General features: G+C 36.0%; 1 long non-coding RNA gene across 1 annotated transcript in view; it reads left to right on the top strand.

Moving 5' to 3' along the window:
• Positions 1 to 1,491: 1,491 nt before the first annotated feature.
• LOC112905537 overlaps positions 1,492 to 9,281 on the top strand; it is a 154,180-nt gene continuing 146,390 nt past the window's right edge. The window contains exon 1 of the long non-coding RNA XR_003231853.1: positions 1,492 to 1,959. This is a non-coding gene — a long non-coding RNA (uncharacterized LOC112905537). The remainder of the gene's footprint in view (positions 1,960 to 9,281) is intronic.

Genomic DNA, 9,281 nt, shown 5'->3' on the forward strand with positions numbered 1-9,281 from the left:
GAACAACGAAAACACAACAACCAGTGTATTAGTTGTAACTCTCATTAACTGGGAAATCCTGGGACTCCTACAGTGTTGCCAAGTAAACCTTCAGCATGGCTTGTAAGTAGAGACGGCTGTGTGTCTACCTTTTTGTGGTAGAATAAAAAAAATGCCGTATATGTTTTAAGTGTATTAGCATCTAGCAAGGAGGAGTTAGATATATTTAAATGAATTGGAAACGGTATTGACAAAAGAGTATTGTATGAAAATAAATAAAAGTAAAACAAAAATACTAGTATGCAAGGGAATATAAAGTAGGGAAATACTAAATATAAAGATAGGAGACAAAAAATTAGAGGAAGTGGCTGATTTTAAGTATCTAGGAAGTCAGATAAGTCAGGACGGAAGGAGTAGTAGGGATATAAAGCAGAGGATAGCGCAGGGTCGAGTCGTCTTCAATAAAAGAAAGTCACTTGTGTGTTTGCTAACGGTTAATTGGAAATTCGAAAATGATTGTTAAAGGTTTAAAATGTGATGTTACAGGCGAATGATGAGGATACCGTGGATAGAGCAAGTTAGAAATGAAGAAGTATTAGAAAAAATAGGAGAACACAGGTCTCTTTGGAAATCAATAAAAAATAGGCGAGATAGGTTGATAGCACACCTTCTCAGGCATGAAGGTCTAGTCAAAGACATATTAGAGGCAGTTAGGAGGGGTAGAAGTAGACCTAGATTAGATTACTATTCGCACATAGTTAAAGATGTGGGTTGTTCTAGTTTTAGGGTTTTAGCTCAGTGTAGTGAAAGAGTGGAGGTGCGTATCCAACCAGTCATAGGACTAAGGACCTCATGATGATGATGATGATATGCTGCATACGGATGTAGCGAAGTACAAATAAATATGCTGTATTTTTTTATTCATATTGTCATCTATACAGTGATCTGTGCATTAATAACTAACAAATACTGTAGCAAATACTCAGGTTTCCACTAATTTTAGTATAATAGTTACTAATGGACTTTATCGATTTTTACAGCAGTAACAATCAGATTTAGATAGAAATTATTGTCCGATTATTCATTAAAATTATTTCATTACAGTATACATATAGAAACTCAAAATCTAAAATACTTTCAAGGAAATTTCTAAGAATTCAAAAAATCTGGATAAAGTATAGGTAAGGACTCAGCATAAAGTGGCGTTTGTAAACGGGGGAAGAGAAGCTTCTGAGGGAAGGTTGGTGGTTTTCATACAGTGTGATGCCGACTTTGTCAAATCTGCTGTTTGGTTACACCGTAATTGAAGTACTATGTGTAATCAGGACCAGTAGGTAATAGAATGTAGGCACCTGCAATCTCACCGCCTTCCTCTACACGGTATCCTCCCGGTTATAATTTATATTCCTCTTTCTACAATTTTGAGTAGTTCGGCTAACATAACCGAGATAAAAGTTGAATGTATAACGGGTATCTACGTATTAATTTGATAATTCGTTTATTTTCAGATCCACGACGTAACATTGGTCTAGCTGGAATAAATAATTTTGATTTTTGAACACCTTCAGATCAGATCTGCCGTATAATTGAGTGCCAGCAGATGCAAGGGACAAAATTAACCAGCGTGGACCAGGCAATTGCTAGCAGAAATCGCAATATTACGGAAATATCGGCGTGCGACAACGCTTGAACGTATAGTAGTTATAGTTCTACTGCTGAACAGTAACAGTTCGCTCGTTGTTTATTTGTTCAGTTGAGTTGACAAAAACGCGCGCGTGGTGTGTACCTGCGAATGTGTGTAATGTAAGTGTTTAATGGTTTTTTTTGGTGGATTACGTGAATGGTAATCATATCCACTATACGCACATTGAAAACTGTCCAAGTATTTGAAAATTATTAGAAGAGTATCAGAAGAGGGAAAAACCTGAAACGACCGCAATGTGTAAATATCTTACAACAGACTAAACGAGCATAAATCTGGTAAGTTTTATATAGATTGTGTATTCCTTCTGAAATGATTAATATTATTGTGACATTAAGAGATTACAGGTTTTTATAAACCTGCATACCTAATGTGTTAGTGATAAACATGGAAAATACACCTTTTCTTTTGAATCTAATACTTTTACTGAGGTATATCACATTGTACAGTGTAATTTTTGCTTTAATAAGGTTTGAAGTAAAATCAAGTTCATTATTCATTTAATTAATTCAAAATCTTTGGTTAAAACAATTGCCAAACATCTTCATAAATAGTCAAACACTAAAAAACTGTCATGACAGATACAAGTGAATCTTTTGAAGGTTACAAATAATATAAAGTATGTAGTTGCGACATGTCCAATTGTTTATTTAGTTTTTGAAAAAGTAGTTTCCTTTTTTCATGATATTTTCAAGTATATGTGGTTATGTTTAGATGCTTCTGAAGAATTAATCTGCTTCAAACTTTTTACCCTTCATGTCACTTGAAATACGTTGCACCTAATAAAACTTTAAAATCTGTATCATATCCACATACAAATTTTATTTTATTTCTGAAAGTAAGTAGATAGTTTCTTTTTTCTTCCCTAATCTAAGCTTTATTTAAAATGATAGCCTGATTTAAGTATTACATTGAGATTTACAAATACATCTCACATTGAGATGTAAATGTATTACCATATAAAACATAAAATTTATTTCATATGATGGTCTATAACAGGGGTGGGCAAATATTTTGATAATCGGGCAACATTGCGGATGAAAATTTGACCTCGGGCCAAACAGGTTTTTTTTGTAATTTTAAGTATATTTTTTGCTAAGGATGTCAATTAATGAATTTTAAAACCAACAATGAGTTTGCCCGGCTCTGTACTATAGATATAAAAAGAAAATGTTATGCTTTCAGGAAATTTCTTTTGTCAGTTAAGTTTATTTTCGCAAAAAGCATGGCACCAATAAAAAATAAATCATATAGTAAGCAAGTCGATCAAACGTTACTTAGAATTGCAACAATAAGTTACAACGGGCAAAAAGCCGCTGTTTTTTTATAACTTTTGAGAAAATTAGTTCAGACTCTTCGAATTGAAAAATATGTTAAGCAAATACATCTGTTTCAGTTTCATTATTTCTTTAGTGTTTTACGATGCATGCACCTTCAGTAGATCTATATCTGCTTTTATTTCGTTCAATTTTCGGCGAATTTATTGCGGAAAGATATTTCTCCAAATTAAAATTAATATAATGTAACTTGCGTTCTACCATATCGCAGGAGAAAATGGCGGCTTTAGATTTAAGTTATTTTGTTTATTCATGCAATAATGTGATATAATAAGTATAATAACTAATAAAATTGTGCGACTATTATACATACTGTAATTGTTCAATTATCATAATTATATTTTCGAATAGGAGGCGCTGAAAAGAGCGGTTGTCCAAGAGAAAACTTTGGCTCCCACCGGCCCTGGTAATGTGTATAAGTATTGCTTAATATTTTATCTAAAATTTTTTATGCACCAATTTATGTTAGACAAAAACTAATATTTGTGTTTTTAATAATATATACAATATTCACGGGCCAGATAAAATTCTACCGGATTCGGCCCGCGGGCCGCCATTTGTCCAAGCCTGGTCTATAATTTAATCTTTCCTGAGTCATTCAATTGGGCACTTTTATCTGCCAACTACCGCAGACCAGTGGGGGTTTTAGTTGGGTTTGATCGCACTACAGAGGGCACAGTTTAATTACTGTTATTGTAACGAAGTCGTGAGGCAAAAATCAATCAAATATATATATATATTGTTGTATTGCTGTATAAATCCCTTTTATCATTTTCATTAGATAATTAATCCAATGGCAAACAGTAACCTCTTGTCTTTAACATCCATAAATAAGAAAACGATTAAACAATTACTTATGCAGGCGAATTGAATAATGACGATTAATAACACAGTCATATGTATCGAAAAAGAATTATTATGCAAATAGTAAGTTTTTAATGGACATATAATAAATAAAATATAGGTATGTTATTTTGAGGTTAGCTACGCCGGGATTCGTTTCAACAAGTAAATATCCACACAAATGCACCTTGTTGGAGCATACGTAATCCTAAAATGTAGCATCGTACTACAGATGGCGTTTATCGCGCCATTTGTGGTATTTTCTAAAACGCGCTGTTAAGGCAGCAGGTAAAAGTTAGTCTGTGTTCTGTCGGAGCTGTCTGTGACGCGCTGATGACATCCAAAAAGATCGAAATCGCGATCCGCGTCTGGCAGTTTCGACAGAATACAGACCACTTCGAATTATTTTATTCGTATGTTATTTTGATAAATATGCCAAAAAGTAAGAAATATCTGAATTTCTCTCTATTATGAAGTTATAGTTTTGCTTAGGGTCCTTTCCGCTTTATTTGTAGGGGTTTGTACTTATGCATGTATTGTTAATATTATCATACTACACCAAATGAAAATGCCTAGGTACCTAAAGCTATTTTTGATGACTGCTACCTTGAAAAAAACAATAACCTATAGCTTCAGCTCTCTTCAATTCCGAAACGCTACCTTCCTCACCCAATTACTTAGTTACGTCACAGTTTTTTCTCACTGTTATCGGGATATACATCAGCAGAACTGTACTCAAAATACTCCGCAAGTTTTTCAATTACTCTCTAAGTTCCACAATTACTCAATTAATTCGATATAACTAACAATAAGTACAACTGAAGAAAAATAAGACACTGATCTCACTAATCAAAACGGAATTACGTGTGATATAGTTTAATCCAAAATATAATTTATAAAAGTGTTCAAATGATGCATCTGTAGCGTTATGAGTGATATTTAGTGACATTAAAGCGGATTTGCTGATGTTCTGTCGTAAACCGTCATGGCTGTGCAGCTTCGTCTCATAACAGTATTTCTTGGCAGCGCAATTAAACTAGTGGAACACTCAAGGTCAAGGAAAAGATCATTATTACACTATTAGTGTAAAGTTCTGCAGCTTCTATCTCAATCGTAGCCTTCTCAAATGTTGTGCTCTAAGACATCAAAAATTTCCTGATTTTGAACCTAGTATAACCACTTTGGGTCCATCTTTTAATATGCTTACTTGTCCAAGAGTAGAATCTTATTTTTTGTTGCCATTTCTTCCCCAAAATTGTATTGTGGTTAATAGGAAATGAAGCTATAATGGGGCAAAGGTTTTTTATTTATACGAAACCGACAATCTACGTTTCGCCTCAATTACGAAGCATCTTTAGGGTTAGGTTTCTAAGTTACCTATAGGATATGAGAGCCCAAGGTTCCGGTGGTTTTGTCGTTGAACATAGTCCGATGAAACATGTATTTATGTGTGATAAATTAAAATAATGAATTAGAAAAATTAATTAAAATCACTTATAACACACAATGTATCTATAGATAAAATAATAAATAGTTAAAAATTAAAGTCACTTCAAATAACACAAGTATAGATAAAACAATAAATATCATAAATAACTAAAAGTCACGTGGTAACAAGGACGATGTACACAGTGATCCTTACCGTAACTTAGAAACATAACCCTAAAGATATTTCGTAATTAAGGCGANTCTCCAGTTATTCATTTGCTCCTGCTGTATTTTCAAATCTCTTAATTTTGTTTCCCTTTCCTTGTATGTATTTTTTCTGCCTATTTTTAGTTCAAATTTCTTTCGTATTTCCTTTCTTATACCTATTTTTCCTTTCTTATACCTATTTTTCCTGATGTATTCAATTTACCCTCACTATTAATCAACCTTTTTACTGTGTTTCTACCATTTTCTCACATTTTGTCTCACTTCTTATAGTGTGGTTATACCTTAGTTAAATAATAGAAATAATACAATCAACAATAAACATGCCATCTGCTAATAATTACGGTATATTTTTGTCACTAGGTCAACTCTGAACAATACTCGGTTTATAAATACAATAATTGATATTTAAATTTTTCTTTTGAAAAGCTGCTGAGCATTTTAACGTCGATTTTTATAATGTTCTACTGGAATTGATTAACTAAACCTTGAATGTATTATAATTAATAAAAGAACGATTTTTTATTATGCTAAAGGCCTTTACTACGTTCGAAAATTTTCTAAATAAAAACAGCATTATATAAGTTTATGTTACGTGGTTTCGATAAATACTGACCAAAAAGCAAAATGATATAATATCCCGTTGTGGCAGTATGTCGTCATCTACTGATATTAATGATTACTGAAATATTTCATTTTATACCAAGAAACAAGATATTTGTGCAATTGTTAATGTCAGTAGGTCCCATTTTTTTTAAAGCAATTTAACATTTTGACCATTTAGAGTAGACAAATAACTTTGGTTAGGTGACCGACGGTTAAATTTGCAAATTCGGCACAAATACTTTAATTTTTAGGATGTTACCGTATTGTTCAGTTCTTTTTGTTTAAGGTAAATCATTATCGAGTAAGACCTTTGGAGTGTGGATAACAATCTGATATATGTATCTATTAAAGTGGTCGATTATCAAACTAACAAATTACATCTAAAAAATCTACGTAGGCACCTATTTATTACCGGTACTATATTAATTTTTAATACTATCTTTAAGAAAGGCTATTGATCTCTTTGTACTACAAAATTAAGAAGTTTTGTTTATTCCTTCGCAACAATGTGTTAATATATACAGAGGAAGTGTACGTTACAGTTTTGTTTAGCTACGAACTCACGCTTTATAAATTCATAACGGCACTTCCTAAAGTTAGTAAAGTAAAGTGTTCTCCCTAATATTAAATTCATTCCTACCGAATCATTATGTATTAACAGGTTTCAGCTTTTGTTGTGTTGTTATATGTATCAGTCTTCATAACTTCATGCATAGTTATGTCCTAGATGCAGACATTGCATCACAACAAAATTATAGTTTTAATCACTCCTACTGATTCTTTAGTTGGAAACCTTTGGTAATATAGAGAAATTACCTATATATATATATATATATATATACACACACCGTATATATATACACACACTGTTCGACAGCCGAACGCTCCAGCCGATCGTATCTACCGTCAGGGCATAATTTCCATTTATTTTTCAAGTTTAACAGCCCAGCCGTTCAGTAAACAAGAGTAAACCAAGTATATTGCCTTTTTATTTTAACTATTAAAAACCTACAGTTCTTTGGGACGGAGACGCAATCTCCCACTGAACTTACACACCACTAACCGATATAACCTAACCTAACATCTCTTTTCCGTATACCAGCACGACTACATAAGAGTGTGCGTTAGCTGTTCTCACAATGGGTACCCCCAAGACCTCTCAACTCTTGGAGGGATTGGAGGGACTTCCCCTTGCGGAAGCCTTAACCCTAGTGGGCGATCTGTAGTCCTAACTCGCTACGTTAAACTAGTTCATCCGTCGTCATTCACAGCATGCGCCTCTAAGCCCCATATGCACGGACACAGTGTCCGAAACTTACGCTCCTTCTAGGCTCACTCCAAATCGAAACCACCGCCTATACACAATAAACACTGGAGACGAACACCTTTTTTTTTCATCGTCTTCGTCAACGTCCACGGACACTAAGTCGGAAATGGAACATCCAAGCCACGGCGCTAAAGCTGTCCGCCAAAACCCTCTTTGGCCGAAGATCCGCAGAGTCATGAACTGCCACGGCTTTACCGCCCGTCCAGCCATTAACACCCAAGACTCGATCAGTCTATGCCATCCGTACTTCAGCAGAGTTTGCGAAGCCATCCCCACGGACAATATTCAGTCCGAACTTGTTACTGGCCATCAGTGTCCGTCCGTCTAGACAAGTCTTCCTCTAAGTCCAAGTCTATCTTCGAACTAAGAAAGCTCTGCGGTTTCAACATGAAAGTTGAGCCGGAAAGAGCCATCAAAGAAGTCGCCCAGTGCCCCCGTTGTATGAAACATTCTCATACGGGCAACCACTGCCACGAAGCCTGGGTCTGCTCCTTCTGCGGCCGCAACCATATTACCGCCGAATGTAAGGCAAAAGAACAGAAAAGATATATCCTCCTGTGCTTACTGTAAAGGGAATCACCGCGCTACATATAGCGGTTATCCCAAGGTACCACTCTCCCCTGCTCCGGCCGCATCTCAAAAGCACTTGAAAAGTGATCCGCTCTCTTTAAAACAGAGCCCCACATCTCCCGTCGCTAAAACACAACGGCTCCGTATTCACTTGAGAAGAGGATAAAGCTGCAATTTTCTCTATCTCTGTCTCCAGTGCTCTCCACTTTCTTGTCGGTCAACGTCGCCTCCCAAAACTTCGCCCCTACTGTTTCCGTTTTTAAACTTACATCCCCCACTCCGATCTCTGGAAAAGAGAAAAGCCCCTGGCGCGGAAGCAATTCCGAACGGTTTCCTAAAAGTCTTGCCATCGAAACACGTAACCGCACTCTGCAACATTATAAACGCTATCGTGCGGCTCCAACACTTCTCCCTGGTCTGGAAACAAGCTACAGTCATCTGTCTCTCTAAGAAAACGAAGTTTTCAGCTCTCCCTCAAGCTACATGCCCATTAGACTGCTCAGTTCGCTAATCAAAGTAGTTGAACCGGCTTCTTGACCTGTAGAGAGAAACAACCTTCTCCATGAATTTCAATACGATTTCCGCAGTCAGGACGACACTGGCCAACAACTTCTCCGTCTTTCCGGTGATATTTCTCACTACCTAAACAAATACTGTCACACTTCCATGCTTCTGGTGAGTATCCAGCAAGCCTTCGATAGAATTTGGTACGAAGGTCTCATCTTGAAACTTATTGCCCTCAACATCCCACATTTCCTAATCGACGTTATTCGATCCTTCCTCTCTAACAGAACCTTACGTGTCCGCGTTGGCTCTGCTCAAACCATTCTTCAGTGCTCCGCAAAATTGAACAAGTACCTACCCCTACTCCAAAAATTGGTATCGAAGTTGGAAACTCTCCATTAACGAAGCCAAGTAGAAAGCAATTTTGTTCTCCCGTAGGGTTCGAAAACCTCCCATTATCACCATTAACAACCATCCCGTAAAATGGAACAGTTCTGCTAATTACCTTGGTATCGTCTTCAAAGGAACACCTACATGGCGAAAACACATCCTTGCCACCCGTGCCAAGGCCCTAGCCGCTTTTATCTCCCTCAAACCCTACTTCCAAAACAGCTCCATCTTTCACCAAACAAAAATCCATGCGTGCAACACAATTATCAAAAGCATTTGCTCCTACGCTACCTTCTAATCTTAGCTTCTTTCTTTTCGCTCATTCTTAGTTTCGCTTTTTTAGAGCGAGTGCCCACCCAACTCATCCGAG

This window comes from Agrilus planipennis, unplaced genomic scaffold (assembly GCF_000699045.2).
Source record: "Agrilus planipennis isolate EAB-ADULT unplaced genomic scaffold, Apla_2.0 scaffold333, whole genome shotgun sequence".
Taxonomy (NCBI): domain Eukaryota; kingdom Metazoa; phylum Arthropoda; class Insecta; order Coleoptera; family Buprestidae; genus Agrilus; species Agrilus planipennis.